Source organism: Zalophus californianus, chromosome 6, assembly GCF_009762305.2.
Source record: "Zalophus californianus isolate mZalCal1 chromosome 6, mZalCal1.pri.v2, whole genome shotgun sequence".
NCBI lineage: Eukaryota > Metazoa > Chordata > Mammalia > Carnivora > Otariidae > Zalophus > Zalophus californianus.
In genome coordinates, this window is record NC_045600.1 from 83,618,932 (window position 1) to 83,640,336 (window position 21,405).

General features: G+C 41.3%; 1 protein-coding gene across 2 annotated transcripts in view; it reads left to right on the plus strand.

Moving 5' to 3' along the window:
* The first annotated feature begins 985 nt into the window (after positions 1-985).
* MGA (MAX dimerization protein MGA) overlaps positions 986-21,405 on the plus strand; it is a 158,613-nt gene continuing 138,193 nt past the window's right edge. The window contains exon 1 of one of the 2 annotated variants that reach the window (XM_027569298.2): positions 986-1,051. The gene's annotated coding sequence lies outside the window, so the exon portion shown is untranslated. Of the gene's footprint in view, positions 1,052-1,245; positions 1,343-21,405 lie in introns of those variants that run through there. The other variant, XM_027569297.2, reaches the window with a different exon arrangement.

Below are 21,405 nucleotides of genomic sequence, written 5' to 3' on the forward strand. Positions count from 1 at the left end.
GGGGAGTGGGAGAGGGAGAAGCAGGCTTCCCGCTGAGCAGGGAGCCTGATGTGGGGCTCCACCCCAGGACCCTGGGATCATGACCTGAGCGGAAGGCAGACGCTTAACGACTGAGCCACCCAGGCGCCCCAATACATTTAATTTCTAGTTTATAAATCGGCACTCTTGTGAGTCTGACCAGCACTAGTCAAATTCCCCAAGCTTAATCATCCCTTTGTTAACTGAAAAAATAGCTTTGAAATCAGAATAGCTGAGGAATGGAGTTCAAAGCAAAAGAGGTATGAATTGTTCTAACTGGTGGCTTCATGGGATTAAAATCAGGGTTTGTCCTGGAGGTTGGTCTGTGACTACTACAAAATTAACTCATTCTGATCTAAGACCACCTTTTCTCACCGTTAGTAGATGGTGTTTTTCTCGGGTCCAATATACCATAGCTAGAGCGGGTTGAACCAGAAAATATAATAGGGCCACATCTCTGGCCCCTTTAAAATGCCTCCTGCTTCTTTCACCCCCACTCTCACCAACAATAGCAGTAACGTTACCATGAAAAGTTTGGTCTCCTATCCTAAGAGAAACTCCAAGTATTATTTCCACTTCCTAGTGGATTTTGTAGTTAAGTTGTATTTAAATTAGCATTCTTTTCCACTAACCATGAAAGGCTGATAGTTTCGTAGTAGGCAAATACTCTTGTTGCAATATTCACAAAGGCACTCAACAGGCACTTACTAAATGCATACTCCATGAAGAAAGGTTAAGCGGTTTCCCCAAGACCACACAGATGAACAAGTGGGGAAAGGGGCACTGAAAGTGCCTGCTATATACAGTCACACTCCGACAATTACTCAAACCGCCTCACTCCCAGCCCAAGAACCCGCTTTCAAGGGGACATGAAAGGAACACCCCGGAGGTGAGAGCCAGGAAATCGGGAGAGGTGCTTTTCCCGGCATGCTCTGCACCACACTGAGGGGCGCCAGACGTATCCCGGCGTGCATCGGGGAGCGCCCAAGGGCGATGGTTCCCGGCTCCTGGAGAGGCACGCGAAGTTAAACCGGTAGGTGTGAGCTTACTTAGTTTTGAGACCCGGCTTTTTCGTTTCCCTTTATGACTGTAACCCCAAAGCGGCAAAAAAAGAGGTTCTCTAACTACCCTCCCTTTCCGCGTGCGAATGACTTTCGGCGCCGCTTCGAGCACGGTGCCAGGTGATTAGCGGTTAGGGGCGGGCCTGACATGAACACGTGACCAAACCTGGCAGCCAATGACTAGCCGGGTGGTCCGGCAGCGCGAGGATTCCGGGACCCGTGAGCGGAGCGGCGCGTGGGCCCGTTCCGGTCGGCCCCGGCAGGTACGCGCAGGCGCCTTGGTTGCCACGCGCCCCGTTCGTCCCCACGCGCCCAGTGGCGTGTACTTGGCGCGAGGTGTTAAGAGCCTGTTTGGGTGTTTTTGTTGGGGGGGAAGGGGAAAATGGGGGGGGCAGGGGCGTCACGTGGACGCCGCAGCCAATCGCAGGCTGAGGCGCACCCACAGCTTTCCCCGGCGCCCCGGGGTGCGACGTGTTCAGTGAGGTTCGGCCCAGCCCTCACTGTCTGAGCGCTCTTTCGAAGCGCGTGTGCGGCCTGTAAAATCTGGCCACGGGTTTTCGTAGCGTCCTGCCCCGCTGTGAGCACGGACGACAAGTTCTCGGCAAAATGGCTGCTGGAAAGAGTCGCCTAGCAGGGGGAGCGGTGGGGCCGCGTGAAGGTCACATGACGAGGTTGGCAGCGCGTGCTGCTGGCGCGGGGAAGGGGGAGGGTGGTAGGGGAGAGGCGTGGCTAGTCACGTGCCGTCGACTGCGCCGACTTGTGGTTTTCTCTAGTGTCCTTGCTGCGGCGTGATCCGTCTGCTTTTGCTCCTCCCACCTCGAAGCGTGGCAGTCGTCGGCGAGAGGCTCTATGGTGTGGTGGAATGAGCTGTGGTCTGGGAATTAAGAGGACCTGGGGTATAGGCCTTTGGCTACTTCTGTAATGAGCAAGTCCTGTTGCCACTCCCGGCCTCCATTTTCTCATTTCTGTGTAAGATTTTTTTTAAGGCCTCCCTATGGTATGTGACCTCTACCTAATCCCAGTGTCATGCAGATAACAAGAATTAATAAGGAACGAAATGAGACAGGCCCGTCTCCCCACAAGAAAAAAGAAATCCACACTGTATCTCTCCTATCATTACAGTGATGTGGAAAACCTGGAGATAATTATAGTATTCTGGGCATATCTGTCCGTATTTATCAATTGCATTTATATTCTGCCTATCCACTCTGTCGTTTGAAAAGTATTCTGGCTTTTAGAGGGCCAGTCTCTGTGTATCCTGGAAAGAAGTCAAGAGTTAAGTAGTATTGTCTATTAACTGTGGAGCTGGGGGAACAAGTAGTTAGAAGAGATTTGCTGATGCTCCATAAGGCTGTGAGTAGAAGGACCTAGAAGTCGTCCTCTCCACTGGGTGGGACAATATTTGTAAAATTTTTGAGGCTTCCTTGCCGCCGACCTTTGACGTTTTTCATGGTGTTCTGCTCCCAGCTCCAGCCCTTCATTTTGTCAAGGAATAGGGCTTTAGTGAAATGAAGCAGGCATCTATTATGTATTTTTCATATCACTGCTTATGTTTTGTGTGCTACCCTTTGATGTATCTTAAAGGGCCTTTGAATTTTGTGGGAGCACAATCTGGAAAACATTTTTTGAGTAAGCATTGTAACAATAGTTACCACTTTTGAACAATTATAACGTTAAAATCTTTCTAGCTTAGTATTTTGTATGTCTTAATTCATTTAGTTAACAAACTTATGAGGTTAGTACTTTTATCTCCATTTTACCAAAGAGGAAAATAGATTAAGTAACTTGCTCACGCGGCTGATAATTTCACGTAATTCCAACCATAATGCCTTTGCAAATTTGACAGAATGATTCCAAAGATCATTTGGAAGAATGAATCTGTAAAGTAAGAAAAGTTTTGAAAGAGTAAAGTGTGTGTGTGGGGGGGGAACTTGTACTAGTGAATATATAAAGAAAGCTATGATAATCAAAACAATTAGTAGTAACTTTGGAATAGACAGAGCAGTGGTACAGAATAAAAAATTTAGAAATACTTAAAGGTATTTAGTATTATACAGGTGGTTTTTCACATTAGTTGAGAGAGAATTTCAAAATTGTGTTGGAACAATTGGCTGTTTGAAAAATAATAATAAAATGGAATCCTACCTTAAACTGTAAGTAAAATAAAATCCAAGTGAATTAAATAGTTAAATATAAAATGTGAAGTCAGCAGGCACCTGGCTCGCTCATTTGGTTGCCACTCTTGAACTCGGGGTTGTAAATTAAAGCCCCGCATTGGGCATAGAGATTATTTAAAAATAAAATCTTTTAAATGTCAAGTCAGAAAATAACCACTTTAAAAAAAATGGGTAAACATTTTTCCAGTCTTGAAATGGGATGAGCTGTTCTAAGCATGACTGTAAAGGCAGAATCCATAAAGGCAGATATTGTTTGAATTACTGCATAAAAAAACGTGTAATTGGCAAAAACATTATAAAGTTAAAGACATTTATTCGCTCAGTATTTAATATATTTATTGAGTGCTTACTATGTGCCAGGCAGTTTTTCAGGTGTAGGGTATCCAGTGATGAGCAATGCCAGGCAGATTGTGGGAGAAAAATTTTGCACCATGTGTTGGACTTAAAAATTTAATTGCTTTAATATCTAGTAGATGGGCTAAAGATATATGAATAGGTAGATCACATAGAGAAATAAAAATAACCAATAAAGATACAGATTCATTATTTTTTACTTATAATCAGGTAACACAAAGCAACCCCCCACTCCCCAGTCTGGCACTTTTGCATATACATAATAAAGTGTTAATATTGTATTGGCATAGGAGTGAGGAAATTAGCATGCTCATACACTGCTGTTAGTGGATATTTATATGGGAACATCCTTCTTGAAGGGTATTTTGGCTGTATTGAAAGCATTCAAAATCTGTATGCCCCTTGATTCAGCAGCTTTTCTTTGTAGGGCACTAATTGGTAAGTTTGGAAAGATGTTTATTAAAGAGTTGTTTTTGTAGTATTTTTTTATAATAGTTAAAACTTGGAAAAACTTAAATGTTAAATAGGCAGTTGGTTAAATATGGTACTTACATCGATGTTAATACCTTGTAGTTAGTAGACATAATATAGATTTCTACTAATTACTTGGAAAGCTTATATATTTTGTTAGGTAAAATGTGTAGGAATATTGCATTTTTTGTAGGACTGTACGTATATGTGTCTAAAAGTCTAAAATTTACATAAAAGTCCAAAATGGTATACATTAAATGTAAACTAATGGTGATTTTATTTGAGTGGTAGGGTTTTTGGATGAATTTAAAAAACAAGCATTATTTATTTTTTTTTTTTGCCCATCCCTGATGCTTTTATTTGTGCTTTTTTTTAAGTATTTTTTTTTAAAGATTTTATTTGACAGAGAGAACACAAGCAGAGGGAGAGAGAGGGAGAAGCAGGCTCCCTGCTGAGCAAGGAGCCTGATGTGGGACTCGATCCCAGGACCCTGGGATCATGACCCGGGCCGAAGGCAGCCGCTTAACCGACTGAGCCACCCAGGCGTCCCTAACTCTTTTTTTAAAATTGTTATGTTAATCACCATACATTACATCATTAGTTTTTGATGTGTTCCATTATTAAAAAACAAGCATTATTTTTTAGAACAGTTTTAGATTTATAGAAAAACTGCAAAGATGGTATAATAGAGTTCCCAACACCCAGTTTTCTGTATTAACGTCTTATGTTAGTATGGTATATGTATTATAAAGAATGAACCAATAAATACTGATACATTATTATTATTTTTTAAAGATTTTATTTATTTGAGAGAGAGAAAGAGAGATAGCACGAGAGGGAAGAGGGTCAGAGGGAGAAGCAGACTCCCTGCTGAGCAGGGAGCCCGATGTAGGACTCCATCCTGGGACTCCAGGATCATGACCTGAGCTGAAGGCAGTCGCTTAACCAACTGAGCCACCCAGGCGCCCCTGATACATTATTATTAACTAAAGTCCACAGTATAATCAGATTTCTTTAGTTTTTATCTAATGTCTTTTTTAAATTTTTAAAGATTTTTTTTTATTTGATAGAGAGCACAAGCAGGGGTAGCAGCAGGCAGAGGGAGAAGCAGGCTCCCGGCCGAGCAGGGAGCCCGATGCGGGACTCAATCCCAGGACCCTGGGATCATGACCTGAGCCGAAGGCAGACGCCCAGCCAACTGAGCCACCCAGGCACTCCTAATGTCCTTTTTTAATTCCAGGATTCCATCCAGGATACCACAATACTTTTTTTTTTTAACGTACTAGTGCTTTATTTTTATTTTTTTTTAAGTTTTTATTTAAATTCCAGTTAGTTGGGGTGCCTGGCTGGCTCTTTTGGCAGAACATGCAACTCTCGATCTTGGGGTTGTGAGTTTGAGCCCTGCATTGGGTGTAGAGATTACTTAAAAATAAAACTTAAAAAGAAATACCATTTAGTTGACATACAGTGTAATATTTGTTTCAGGTGTATAATGTAATGATTCAACACTTCCATGTATCACCTGAAGCTCATCACAAGTGCACTCCTTAATCCCCATAATTTGTCCTCATCCCTTCGCCTACCTCCCTCCTGGTATCCATCAGCTTGTTCTCTGTAGTTAGGAGTTTGTTTCTTGGTTTGCCTGCTTCTCTATCTCCCCCCACCGCCCCAACCCCCTTTGCTCATTTGTTTTGTTTCCTTTTTTTCCTTAATATTTACTTAAGTAATCTCTATATCCAGTGTGAGGCTCAAACTCAACCCAAGATCAAGAGTCGCATGTTCCACAGACTGAGCCAGCCAGGCACCCCTCACTTGTTTCTTAAATTCCACATATGAGTGAAATCATATGGTATTTGTCTTTCTCTGGCTTATTCCACTTAGCATTCTACTCTCTAGCTCCATCCATGCTCTTGCAAATGGCAAGATTTCATTCTTTTTTTTATGACTGATATCCCATCTTCTTTATCCATTTATCAGTTGATGGATCCTTGGGCTGTTTCCATGATTTGGCTATTGTAGATAATGCTGTTACACTAATGCTCTATTAAAGGGTGAAATTCCAGGGAAGAAGGTGTGAGGGAGGAAAAGGCAGTGAGGTAGGGAAAAAGTGAAAACAAATAAGGGATGTATTATCAAGATGGCCATAGCTTCATTGCAAACAAAGCTGATTGCTTGATCTTCCAAGGCATCTCCAGAGAGTTCATATGAAGCTGTTGCCTTTCAGAACTGTCTATTACGCAGCCACAATACTTTTGGTAATTATGTCCCTTTGGGAACTTCTTGGTTATAATAGTTTCTCAGACTTTTTTGGCATATGAAAATTTATTATGTCAGGTTTTCACCATCAAAACTTATGGTCTTGGTCTTTCCTTCTTGCCTTTGTGTAAGGCCAAAAGAGAGACACTGGCTACTTTGACAACCTTAAAGTGAACTCCAGGAATGTCACTGACAGCATGACCTTTACAACCAAATCCAACAACTAGAGCCTCATCATTTTCCTGAATAAAATTCAAACAACCCTCATTGGGTACAAAGACTGATTTTTTTTTTTTGCTATTCTTGATCAACTGGACCCTGACATACTTCCTGATGGCAAAATTTGGCTGTTTGGCTTCAACCCCTACTTTTTCCAGCAGTTTCCTTTGCCTGGGAAGTGCCTCCCAAAGGGTTGGCCTTAAGGGCTGTGCCTAAATGAGCTTTCTTGTACTGTTTATCATGTCACTTCCAATCTTAGTCGGTGGCTACAGAACTTCTTGCAGTACGAAGACTGCAGCGTTTGCTCATCCTGCCAGTGCCATGCACCTGACAAAAGAGAGCTCAGACTTTATTTTTGATAACCTTGACAGTTTTGAGGAGTACTGGTCAGTATTTTGTAACGTCCCTCAGTTGAGATTTAATATTTTTCTCATTAGTGGACTGGGGTTAGAGTATATACTATCAACATGACTTGTTGCTCTTGGTGTTGACCTTCATGACCTGCCTGTGAATTTGTTTTTTATTTTTATTTTTTTTAAAGATTTTGTTTATTTGAGAGAGAGAATGAGAGAGAGAGCACATGAGAAGGGGGAGGGTCAGAGGGAGAAGCAGACTCCCAGACTCCCTGCCGAGCAGGGAGCCCGATGCGGGACTTGATCCAGGGACTCCAGGATCGTGACCTGAGCCGAAGGCAGTCATTTAACCAACTGAGCCACCCAGGTGCCCTGAATTTGTTTTTTAAATGTTTACTTTTCTATGGTTTTCTTTTTCTGTACTTTTTATTTTTTCTTTACTTAAAAAACGAACCCAGGGATGCCTGGGTGGCTCAGTTGGTTAAGTGTCTGCCTTCGGCTCGGGTCATGATCCCTGGGTCTTAGGATCGAGCCCTGCATCGGGCTCCTTGCTCAGTGGGGAGCCTGCTTCTCCCTCTGCCTGCTGCTCCCCCGCTCCCTCTGCTTCTGTTCTTTCTCCCTGATAAATAAATAAATAAAATCTTAAAAAAAAACAAACAACCCAAACTTGTGTTACAAGCAATATAAAAAATATTGGTTACAATTTTCTTGGCATGTCTGTCCATCTTTATCAATAGCATTTATGATAAGCAGTACATTGAAAATTCTGATAATATAGAAAGGATAGTGGACGTTATAGTCAAAGAAAAACAACTGGACAAGTTGCTGACAAGGCTAATTGTAGAAAGGAATTAAAGGCATTAGTATAGTATAGCTTGTTTTAACAGTCTTTAAACTGCTTAGTTCTCTGTTCTAGGAAGAAAAGCCTGGTAATCATGAATTAGATATAAATCCAAAAGTAGGGAAGCAAATTCAGTTACGCACAACAGGATAAAAATATAAATAAGGTAGATTAGGCCAATTAGGTAAATTTGTTCATTCAAAAACAAATAATTAATGAGCCCTATTGAATGCTAGGTATTATACCAGGGCTCGGGATTGAGCAGTGATTAAAACAAAGTCCCTGCTCTCATGGAATTTATACTCTAGTAAATAGACAATAAACTAATAAATAATATGATTTCAGGTATTGTCTAAGGGCTGTGAAGAAAATAGTATGAGAGGATAGTGAGTGGTGTGGTGGGTTTGGTGGTTCTTTTAGGTAGGTTGTCAGGTAAGGTTTCTCTGAGGTAACTCTTGAGCATAAAGAGACCTGAATGATAAGGAGCGTGCCAGGCCAACAAGGTGCATTTCAAGTGGTGACAGAGAGTGCTAATGCAAAGTCTCTGGGGTGAAAATCAGTTTGCAATTTTCAAGGAAGTGTAAAAAGGCTGGTGTGCTATAGTTTGGAGATTGCTGGGGTAATAACTGGAAGTGTTAGGAAATGATACTGGGTAGTTGGTGGTCTCAGATGGTATAGAGTCTGGTAGACCGGAAGGGCTTTGGATTTCATTCTAAGTGTGATGGGATTCATTGGACAGTTTTATGAAGAAAAATGATAGTCAAATTTATGTTTTATTTTTTAATTTATTTTTTAAATTTATGTTTTAAAAAGATCACTTTGCTGTAGAGACAAGAGGGGCTGTAGGAGACCATTTAGGAAGTCACTGGAATGATAAAAAGAAGTATGGCAGCTTGGATCAGGGAGGCAGTGATGGAGGCAGTGAGAAAGGATCTGATTCAGGGTATATTTTGAAGGTAGAACCAATAGAGTTTGCTGATAGCTTAGTTGGAGGTGAGAGAAAAAGGGAATCAAAGATGATAATAAGGTTTTTAGCTAGAGCAACTGGTGCCACGTACAGAGATGAAAACTGGAATAGGTAGTTTGGGATTTAAAATGAAGAGTTTTATTTTTATTTATTTTTAAAGATTTATTTACTTATTTTTAGAGAGAGAGAGAGAGTGGGAAGGGAGGGGCAGAGGGAGGGATTCTCAAACAGACTCCCCACTGAGTGTGTGTGGGGGGGCGCTTGGGGGAGAGGGAAGAGAGCATCTTTCTTTTTTCTTTTTTTTTTAAGAGAGAGCATCTTAAGCAGGCTTGATCTCAATGACCCTGAGGTCATCACCTGAGCCGAAATCAAGAGTCAAATGCTTAACCAACTGAGTCCCCCAGGTGCCCCTAAAATGAAGAGTTTCATTGGATAATGTTGAGTTTGAGATATCACTAAATATCTAGGAATAACCATTGAGTTAGCAGTTGACTGTTTAAGTCTGGAGCTCAGAGAAAAGGTTAGAGCTGTGAGTATAATATACATTTGGGATATCATCAATACGTAGTGTTTTATTTTATTTATTTTTAGAACATTTTAAGATTATTTAATATAGTAAAATAAAACAATTATTTCATCACTCCATGAAGTCAAAAGAATTAACTATTTGAGCATTTCAAAATGAGTCAAAAGGTCAATCCAGTTTAATCAATTTTTTTTAAAAAAGATTTTATTTATTTATTTGACAGAGAGAGAGACACAGCGAGAGAGGAAATACAAGCAGGGGGAGGGGCAGAGGGAGAAGCAGGCCTCCCGCTGAGCAGGGAGCCCAATGTAGGGCTCCATCCTGGGACCCTGGGATCATGACCTGAGCCGCAGGCAGACACTTAATGACTGAGCCACCCAGGTGCCCCAATCAGCAGTTCTTAAACAGAAACATTTTACAAATTCCTCCTTTATAGTGATTAGCTTCATTAGTTTGAAGCTTTGTATACACACACACACACCCCTAGGTTTACATACATAATTCATATATAATTTATATGAATTCATACATATATAATGCACGTATACTTATTTATTTATTTTTTATTTTATTGTTATGTTAATCACCATACATTGCATCATTAGTTTTTGATGTAGTGTTCCATGATTCATTGTTTGCGTGTAACACCCAGTGCTCCATTCAGTACATGCCCTCTTAAATACCCATCACCAGGCTAACCCATCTCCCCACGCAATACGTAGTGTTTTAAAACCATGGGTCGGGTAAGGTCATGCAGGAAGTAAAGAGGGAGAGGGCCAGTGACTGAGCCCTGAGACTCAGTTGAAAGCATGGACAGAGGAATAGGTTACACTTAGATTTCTTTTGTATCTGCATCAGCACAGTATTTACAGAGCTGTGTCTATATGGTGTAATATGAAATCATGCCTTTGAGATGATTTTAATATGACCTAGACTCTTTCTGTTACGTGAACTGATTCTTCAGGTTTTTGTCAAGATTTCCTCAAGATTTCCACTTTGTGTCCATTACCTGGGGGCATAAATTCCAACTCTCATAGCTTTCATACCAGACCCATCATTGTCTAACTCTATCCTACCTCTTTCTCCTCTGTCTGCCATGCCCAGTGTGCTGTTTGTGTATAGCTCTGCATTTGCCAGGAATATTCTTTCTCCCCTTTTTCTTGCTCTTTGCCTCCAACTCCTACTCAAGTCTTCAATGTCCAGCTTAGATTTGGTAGTAATTTCCCCAAATTTCCACGGGTAGAAGTTGGTTCCTCACTGCATGGTACTTCTTCGGCTCTGTTGGTAGTACTTTAATTTATAGCAGAATACAAAATCAGTTGATATTTTGACTGGTTTTCTTTTTCTTTTTTTTTAAAGATTTTTTTTATTTATTAATTTGACAGAGACAGACACAGCAAGAGAGGGAACACAAGCAGAGGGAGGGGGAGAGGGAGAAGCAGGCTTCCTGCTGAGCAGGGAGCCCGATGTGGGACTCGATTCCAGGACCCTGGGATCCTGACCTGAGCTGAGGGCAGATGCTTAACGACTGAGCCACCCAGGCGCCCTTGACTGGTTTTCTTATTCATTTGTTTCTCCAGTGCTTAGCATGTGGTAGATGTTCAATCATAATGCTTTGAAAAAGTTTAGAAGTTTTATTTTGGCATTTTGGCAGAGTAAATAATTACAGCTAGATCTTACACAATCATATGGACTGGTAGCTGAGATTTTTAGGACCTTTTTAATGGTGAATTTTTGGTTTTAATGATATACATTGTGATAGAATTTAGCTAGTACAAAGTTTAATGAAATGATGTCAGTGAGGGGTCTTAGTTCAGAGACATTTGAGGAATGTTTTAATCTCTAGGACTGAATAATGGTCATTTCTTTGGAGGCAAGCTATTATAATAGATTGTTCTTCACTTGCCTACTTTTCCACCCACCTTCTCAGTAGTCGGGAATTCTATTTTAACATTAGATGTGTACTTTGAACTCTTTGCTGGAGAAGAAACCTAATGTAATAAATCCAGTAGAGTCAGCAGTACTCGCCCCAGGAGTGTCCTTTAAACTGTTGGGTAGAGGGAGGCTTAATGCTGTGAATAGTAGGTGTGAGGGTTTCAGTCTGTGAGCTCAAAGTAGGGTTAATTATCAATTGTAAGCATGTATTGAGCACCTACCATATATGGGCACTGTATGAGGTGCTGTGGGGGACACACAAAAGAAATAAAAGACATGGTTCCCTGCACATGAATCCCTGACAGTTTAGTGGAAGAACTGAAACAGAACATTAAAAAAGAATTTAACCTTAACAAGCGGTGTATCATTAAGTGCAAAGTACTGTGGTATAAATCAAGGACTTTGCATTTCTTTAAACACATAATTATATTCTCAGGGTATATGTAGTCTTGCATCAGTTTTCAACATTTTGACTTAATTTTCAAGCTCTGCATTTTCACCTATCTTTTAACACTTTTAGTTTCATTAAGGTACTGATTTGGCTATTTGTTCAATGTGATGAAAGCTCTATGTAGCAAGCCCTGCCAGTACTTGCATTCAAATATTTTATTCTTTCATGTCTATAAAGCAAATATGTAATTTGAAAAGGTAGGATGTCATATATCCTTTGCAAGTGTGACAGAGGCATGCTTTCATAGTTTTGCTGTGTGTAGGTTTTCCTAGACGTTTCTACCCACGGGTGGGGGAGAAAAGTATAGAACATATAAGACAAATGTGTGCATATTGAATAGGAATTTAAAAATACTGAGTTTTGTGTTTGGGTTATAAAAGCAGCTTTATAATTCAGATTTGAAGATTTGAAAAACATGGATAAGCACAAAGAAGGAGATAAAAATTTTTTTTAAGATTTTTTTTTTAAAGATTTTATTTATTTGAGAGAGAGAGAATGAGAGATAGCACGAGAGGGAAGAGGGTCAGAGGGAGAAGCAGACTCCCTGCCGAGCAGGAAGCCTGATGTGGGACTCGACCCCGGGACTCCAGGATCATGACCTGAGCCGAAGGCAGTTGCTTAACCAACTGAGCCACCCAGGTGCCCCATTTTTTTAAGATTTTAAGTAATTTTTACACCCATCATGGGGCTTGAATTCACAACCCTGATCAAGAGTTGCATGTTCGGGGCGCCTGGGTGGCTCAGTTGTTAAGCGTCTGCCTTCGGCTCAGGTCATGATCTCAGGATCCTGGGATGGAGCCCCACATCGGGCTCCCTGCTCCGCGGGAAGCCTGCTTCTCCCTCTCCCACTCCCCTTGCTTGTGTTCCCTCTCTTGTTGTGTCTGTCTCTGTCAGGTAAGTAAATAAAATCTTAAAAAAAAAAAAAAAGAGTTGCATGTTTGTCTGAGCCAGCCAGGCGCCCCAGGAGATAAAATATTTTTAATATGCTGTCACTGTTAACCTTATTGATAGGTTTCTAGGCTTTTTTAATTTTAATTTTTTATTTTTTTAAAGATTTTATTTATTGACAGAGAGAGAGACAGTGAGAGAGGGAACACAAGCAGAGGAGTAGTGGGAGAGGGAGAAGCAGGCTTCCTGCCGAGCAGGGAGCGGGATGCAGGGCTTGATCCCAGGACCCTGGGACCATGACCTGAGCCGAAGTCAGACGCTTAATGACTGAGCCACCCAGGTGCCCCGCTTCTAGGCTTTTTTTAAATTTAAATTTTAGTTTTATTTATTTTTTAGGGCCTTTTTTTTTTAAGTGGGAAGTTCTGTTCTTTTAATAAATGAATAGCTCAGATACCTTTAAAAGCAAGTGGATAACAGTTTATCTGATCAGATTACTTTCTACACAGTTCTTCAGTGGCTTCTCATAGTAAATGGAATCAAGTTGAGACAAGTTCAGATTCCTTAGCTTAGCACATAAAGCCCGCTACCTTATGGTTTATTTCATTTGCCATGTGTCTCCCTCATACATATCTTTGATTTAGCCATACTAAATGTACTATTTCAGGCCTCTAGACAGGGGTTGGCAGACTTTTTTGTAAAGGGCAAAATAGAAAATATTTTAAGTTTTGCAGGCTTTACTGTTTCTGTCTTAACTATTCAACTCTGCTGTGGTAGCATGAAAGCAGCCATAGACATTCTGTAAACAAATGATTATGGCTGTGTTCCAGGGAAACTATTTATGGACACTGAAATTGGAATTTCATATAATTCCTGCATGTCATAAAATTTTATTTTAATTTTTTTAAAAAAGTTTAAGCAATCTCTACATCTCATGTGGGGCTTGAACTGAAGACTCTGAGGTCAAGGGTCACATGCTCTTCCAATGGAGCCAGCCAGGCACCACCCCTATTTTAACTTTTTTTCAACTTTAAATTTTAACTTTTTTTTTCCACATTAAAAATGTGAAAACCATTCTTAATTTGTGGCCTGTACAAAAACCTATGGCAGAACATGGCTTATGGGACTGCAGTGTGCTAACCCCTGCTCTAGACTACCATACTTGCTGTGCCTCTGTTGTATTCCGTACTCCTCACCTCCCATTTCCTTCTCTAATATCACTCTCTTGCTCAAACCTTAGATGTCATAGTCTCACGGAAGTCAGAATTTAGAGCTTTTTTCTGTTGATTGGAAGTATTCTGTTCAAACCTCTATCAATTTGTTTATATAGCTGTATTTTTTTTAAATTGTAGTAAAATACATATATATATTATTGTAACCATTTATAAAAAATGATTTAGGGAAAGAGAATGAGCACACAGGGAGGGGGGCAGAGGGAGAGAGAGAGAGAGAGAATCTCAAGCCAACTCGGCAATCAGTGGGGAGCAGATCACGGGGCTCAATCTCACCTCTCAGATCACGACCTGAGCCAAAATCGAAACTGGGAGTTGGACACAACCGATTGTGCCCCCAGGGACCCCCATCGTAACCATTCTTAAGTGTACAGATCTTTGACACTAAGTACATTCACATGGTTGTGCAACCAGTTACCACCATCCATCTCTGGAGTTTTCATCTTTCCAAGCTGAAACTCTGTTCTCATAAAATACTAGCCTACTATTCTCTCCCCCCAGTTCCTGGCAACCACATTCTACTTTCTGTCTCTATGAATTTGACTACTCTAGGTACCTCACATAAACGGAATCGTGCAAAATATTTGTCCTTTTGGGACTGGCTTATTTAGCCTAGTGTCTTCAGGGTTCATCCATATTGTAGCATGTATTAGAATTTCTTTTTAGGGGTGCCTGGGTGGCTCAGTCGTTAAATGTCTACCTTCGGCTCAGGTCATGATCCCAGGGTGCTGGAATCGAGCCCTGCGTCGGGCTCCCTGCTCAGTGGGGAGTCTGTTTCTTCCTCTCCCTCTCCCCCTGCTGTGTTCCCTCTCTCGTGGTCTCTTTCTCTGTTAAATAAATAAATAAATAAATAAATAAATAAATCTTAAAAAAAAAGAATTTATTTTTAATGCTGAATAATATCCCATTGTGTATATATATCACATTTTTTTTGTTTATCTTGTTATCTGTTCATGGACACTTCAATTGCTTCCAGCTTTTGTTTATTGTTAATGCTGCTGTGAACATGGATGTACAGACATCTCTTTGACTCTCTGCTTTCAGTTCTTTTGAGTATATATATGGAAGTAGAATTGCTGGATCACATGGTGATTCTATATTTTTTTGAGGAACTACAGTGGTTGTACCTTCAAAATTGAGTTTTTTTTTAAATACTTTTTTGGGAGTAATTTTAGATTTATAAAAAAGTTGCCAAGACTATACAGAGAGTTTCTGTATACCCCTCATCCAGTTTCCCCTCATGTTAACATCTTAACATTACTGGGGTGCCTGGGTGGCTCAGTCAGTTAAGCGTCTGCCTTCGGCTCAGGTCATGATCCCGGGGTCCTGGGATCGAGCCCCGCATTGGGCACCCTGCTCAGCGGGAGGCCTGCTTCTCCCTCTCCCACTCCCTCTGCTTGTGTTTCCTCTCTCGCTGTCTCTCTCTCTCTCTCTGTCAAATAAATAAAATCTTAAAACAACACAAAACAAAAAAACCCATTTTAACATTACTATGGTACATTTGTCCAAACTGAGAAACCAATGTTGGTACATAACTGTTAGTAAACTCCAGGCTTTATTTGGATTTCATTAGTTTTTCCATTAATGGCCCTATTCTGTTCAAGAATCTAATTGATACTACATTACGTTTAATGTATATGTTTTTTATTGTACTTAACGTGGAGTGTGGTGCATAACAAAAGGAGAGTGTTTCTTGAATGCATCACCTTTTAATTTTTCTCCATTTTTTTTAAAGATTTTATTTATTTATTTGACAGACACAGAGAGAGAGAGGGAACAGAAGCAGGGGGAGTGGGAGAGGGAAAGGCAGGCTTCCCGCTGAGCAGGGAGCCTGACGCAGGGCTCGATCCCAGGACCCTGGGATCAGGACCCAAGCCGAAGGCAGACGCTTAACGACTGAGCCACCCAGGCGCTCCAATTTTTCTCCATTTCTGTGGGATGTTTATTAATCTTCCTTTAGGTTGGGTTAACTGACTTAATTTCCTTTACATCCTTTCTTCCCTCTTCCTCTGCCGTCTATTTCTAAGGTCCATTACAGTTTTTTTCACAAACTTTTTTTGAGGAAAAGTAACCATTCTACTCAAATTTGCTCTCCCTTTCTTTGGGCATTGTAGTTAGTCAGAATCCCCCAGTCTCTATTGCAGTTTGATTAGATATATGACTTATTTTCTCTAGTGGAAGTGGGCCTGACCTCCTTCATGTATTCCAGTTTTGTCGGCCTTCCCTGGCTATCTGGGCTGCAACATCTGGGACAGCCTCGGAAGCCTTGTAGTCAAGATGGCAGAACTGCTGTCAGCCTGAGTCCTGGGATGACCCTGGAGGAGAACTGGCTTAATTAATGACCTGAATATTCACTCACCAGGCTGATATTTTGGGATCTGTTTGTGTAGCCAGCTTAATAAGTGTGCTGCATGTCCAGCTCTGAATAAGATTTATATGAACCTTGAGTATTGATTTAATTAGAATTATATAATTATGTTGGGAAGACTAGGGGATGGGAAGTGTGCACATGTATGTATAGAGATGTGAAGAGGAAGGAGAGCTAAATTCTCATCTATGGTGGGAAGTTAATAGTGCCTAAAACTGGAGAGAAGAAAAAAAGAAAAAAAAACATATAATGATATGGAAGTATATACGAAAAGATTCAGCCATAAAAGTTGAACATTTGCCCCTGGGAATTGGGAAATTGTTGGAGTAGAGGATCACTGTCTTTTGTAATAAGCCATTGTACTTATTTACCTCTTTAATCTCTGTTCATGGATAACTTTGATAAAAACAAAAATGAATTAAAGATATTGGTAAAGAATAAGAAAAAAAACCCTGTCAGATTCTGATTATCCTTTACAAAGCCACTAAAGTTGATCAATTTTTTTTAAAGGATTTTGTTTATTTGAGAGAGAGAGAGAGAGAGAGAGCATGAGCAGGGGGAGGGGCAGAGGCAGAGGGGAAAGCAGGCTCCCCTCTGAGCAGGGAGCCTGATGCAGGACTCGATCCCAGGATCCTGAGATCATGACCTGAGCCGAAGTCATGCACTTAACTGAGCCACCCAGGTGCCCCGATCAGTCACTTTTTGCTAAATATATCTGGTGACAGAGAGCTTACCACTTTTCCTTGTACTGACATGAAATCTTCCATTCAGAAACTTCCGTTCCAGGATCCCCTAGAGCATATGAAATAATCTATACCTGCTTCCATGACAACCTTCAAATGACCCTTTAAATGATCTTCATAAAAAAATTATCTTCATGATCCATTCCTACATCTTAAATCTTCTAGCCAGTGATAGTGAAAATCATCTTTGATTTTGAGACTGATTATCATCAAGTCCTTGCAAATCCTCATGGACTGTTCAGTGGCTCATGACTATTTTTGGATGTCAGTTTGTTGGTTCTGCATAGACTTTCTAGGAATTTGAGGAAAGTTACTCTGGGCTTGGTAGTGCACCATCTCATAGTGCAAGCATGCCAGAGGATTCTATCCTTATATATATATAGTCAACCAGAGTTCCTGAATAGAGCCCACATCTCTCGACTGGCACCTCAACAAGAATTCTTTTTATACCTAAGGTTTTGCCTGGAGTGAGTGGATATGACCTTTTTCTTTTCTTTGCTTCTCTCTCTCTTTTTTTTTAAGATTTTATCTATTTTATTTTATTTATTTATTTTTAAAGATTTTATTTATTTATTCATGAAAGACAGAGAGAGAGAGAGAGAGAGAGAGAGGCAGAGGGAGAAGCAGGCTCCCAAGGAGCAGGGAGCCCGGCGCGGGACTCGATCCCAGGACCCTGGGACCATGACCTGAGCCGAAGGCAGACGCTCAACCATCTGAGCCACCCAGGTGTCCAAGATTTTATCTATTTTAGAGAGCGTGTGCTTGCGCAGATGTTGGGGGAGGGGCAGAAGGGGAGGAAGAGGGACATGCAGACTCCGCACTGAGTGCTGAGCTGGACGAGCCTCAATCCCACGACCCTGAGATCATGACTGAGCTGAAACCAAGAGTCCGATGCTCAACTGACTGAGCCACCCAGATGCCCCTGGCCTGTTTCTTTCTTATTTAAGCATGTTAGTCCTAATGATGTGGGTTCCTACTATCAGTTTTTTTTTTTTTAAAGATTTAATTTATTTATTTGACCGAGAGAGACACAGCGAGAGCAGGAACACAAGCAGGGGGAGTGGGAGAGGGAGAAGCAGGTCTCCCGCTGAGCAGGGAGCCCAGTGTGGGACTCGATCCCAGGAGCCTGGGATCATGACCTGAGCCGAAGGCAGACACTTAATGACTGAGCCACCCAGGCGCCCCCTACTATCAGTTTTAATGATCTGCTACAAACCCAGCAGCTCATTGCCTGCGCTGCCTAAGTTCCTCTGGAAAGGGGAATCACCCCACTCTGGTCCTTTTTTGCACATATAGCAAAGGCTGGTGGTAACATGTACTGAAGAATAGGGGAATATTAAGTAAATTATAGCATTAGAAGTAAAAAAAATACAAATTAAAGGTTTTGTAGCAACTTGGAAAATAAGTTCTCAAAATAATGTTAAATGGGGGCACCTGGGTGGCTCAGTGGAGGTGTCTGACTCTTGATTTCAGCTTGGGTCATCATCTCAAGGTCGTGGGATGGAGCCTCACTGGGCTCCGCCCTCAGCATGGAGTCTTCTAATCTCTTTCCCTCTGCTCCTACCCCTGTTCCAGCTCTCTCTCTCAAATGAATAAATAAATAAAATCTTAAAATGTTAAATGAAGAGTAGAACCCAAAATGCCAAGATTACTGCTTTAAATTATGGAAGAATTAAGTCATATAAAAATTTATATACGTGCATATGGAAATTCAGAGGAATAAAAGGTTATGGTCAGTGGTAAGATTGTAGGTATTTAAAATTACATTATTTGTTGTTTTATTTGTTTATTTTCTGTGTTTCGCACTAGAATGTAAGCTCTAAGAGGTCAGGGATTTTTGTCTGTCCTAGAACAATGTCTGGCCTGTAGTAGTTTTTCAATAAATATTTGTTGATTGTTCAATGAATTTTTAAAAAAAGATTTTATGTATTTATTGGAGAGCATGTGAGAGAGAGCATGAGTGGGGAGAGGAGCAGAGGGAGAGGGAGAAGCAGACTCCCCACTGAGCAGGAAGCCCAACGTGGGGCTCGATCCCAGCACCCTGGGATCACGACCTGAGCCAAAGGCAACACTTAACTGACTGAGCCACCCAGGCACCCCAGTGGATTGTTTCACGAATTAATGGCTTTAATGTTTAATGCTATGGTAATACTTATTAAATTAAAACAAAATCAAATTAAAATAGTGATTTCGATCTTTGTTTAATACACCATAGTTTCTACGTATTCTCACCATCTTTACTGGACTCTTCTCGCCCTCTTTTTTTTTTAACATATGTTTATTTATTTTTTTTTAAATTTTATTTATTTGAGAGAGAGAGAGAATGAGAGATAGAGAGCACGAGAGGGAAGAGGGTCAGAGGGAGAAGCAGACTCCCTGCTGAGCAGGGAGCCCGACGCAGGACTCGATCCCAGGATTCCAGGATCATGACCTGATCCGAAGGCAGTCGCTTAACCAACTGAGCCACCCAGGCACCCCTCTCTCTTTTTTTTTTTTTAAGATTTTATTTATTTGATAGAAACAGCGAGAGAGGGAACACAAGCAGGGGGAGTGGGAGAGGGAGAAGCAGGCTTGCCGCTGAGCAGGGAGCCTGATGTGGGGCTCAATCCCAGGACCCTGGGATCATGACCCAAGCCGAAGGCAAACACCGAACGACTGAGCCACCCAGGTGCCCCCTCTTCTTGTCCTCCCCCAAAGAAGATATATTAGTCCAGATTTAGACAAGCCAGCTTTGCATATTAGAGGAATTATTTCCTCTCAGGAACTGGATACCAAACCTCCGTTTTAGAGTTTTTTGCAGATGTGTCCCACTGTTGGCTTATATTCAACTTTGCTGATATTTCTTTATTTTTAAGATAGGGAGTGGGGGGAGGGCAGAGGGAGAGAGAGAGAGTGAGAATATTAAGCAGGCTCCATGCCCAGCATGGAACCTGACATGGGACTCAGTCTCACAACCCTGAGATCATGACCTGAGCTGAAATCAAGAGTTGGACACTTAGCTGACTGACCCACCCAGGCACCCCACTTCGTTGGTATTTAAAATTTTAGTTTCGCTGATACATTATAATAATTGCCAGTTCTTTTCCCAGTGTGTTTACCTGTTGGTATAATAGAATTGGTCAGCTTGCTTTTCACATATTTTTGTTTTCCCTGACCACCTTCACCGGAAGTGCTAGTAAGTAGTAGAACATTCGGGCTGGCTTAGTTGGTAGAGCATACGACTCTTGGATCTTGGGGATTGTGAGTTCAAGCCCCACATTGGGCATAGAGCTTAGAAAAAAGGGGGGGGCGCCCCTGGGTGGCACAGTCGCTAAGCGTCTGCCTTCGGCTCAGGTCATGATCCCAGAATCCTGGATTGAGCCCCACATTGGGCTCCCTGCTCGGCGGGAAGCCTGCTTCTCCCTCTGCCCCTCCCCCTGCTTGTGTTCCCTCTCTTGCTGTGTCTCTCTCTGTCAAATAAATAAAATCTTAAAAAAAAAAAAAAGGATGGTGCACCTGGGTGGCTCAGTCGGTTTGGCGTCTGCCTTTGACTCAGGTTGTGATCCCGCGGTCCTGGGATGGAGTCCCACATTAGGCTCCTTGCTCAGCAGGGAGCCTGCTTCTCCCTCTCCCTCTGCCTGCCCCTCTCCCTGCTTGTGTGCACTCTCTGTGTCAAAAAAAAAAAAAAAAGTAGAGCATTCAAAAGATGGGCAACAGAGAATAAAAGATGCAAAACCTCTAGAAATCTATACATTTTATAATTATTTTCCAAATAATTTAATGATGACTATACATTTTCTAGGTGCCTTCTTTAGAATTCCTGAAATGGCAGGAGGTAAGTACCTGGATAAAAATCAGAAACTGATCTCTTGGCATTCTCCTCAAGTAGCATTGCAAATCTGTTTTTCCAAGGAAAATGTGCATTATAGTCTTACCCTGATTTTCCAATGTTATATTCAAACTGTTAATCAAGTGCCATCAGCCCTCCATTTTCCTGGATGTCACTGGCTTTTGTATTCATAGGCCAGGGGTTGGCAAATTTTTTCTGTAAAGGACCAGGTAGTAAATATTTTTGGCTTTATGGGCTACAGGGTCTGTGCCTGAGCAACTCATCTGTGCCGTTATATTACAAAAACAGCCATAGATGATACATAAATGAATGAATGTGGCCCTGTTTTTTTCTTTCTTTTTTTAAATTTATTTTTCTTAGTAATCTCTATACCCAGTGTGGGACTCAAACTCAACGACCCTAAAATCAAGAGTCCCATACTTTACCAACTGAGCTAGCTAGGTGCCCCTGAATGTGGCTTGGCTGTGTTTCAATAAAACTATTTACAAAAACAAACATTAGGTTGAGTAGTTTGATGACCCCTATCATAGACCCACCACTTTTACCATCCATGAAAATAGAATAATAGAAGTCTAGGTTGGAGGTTATTTTATTTTATTTTTTTTCAGAATTTCTGAAGGGCTTGCTTCTAGCTTCCAATGTTCCTTTTGAGAAGTCCCTTGCTGTTCTGATTTCTTGCTCCTTTGTTTCAACCAATCTTTTTTGTCTGTCTGCTTCCC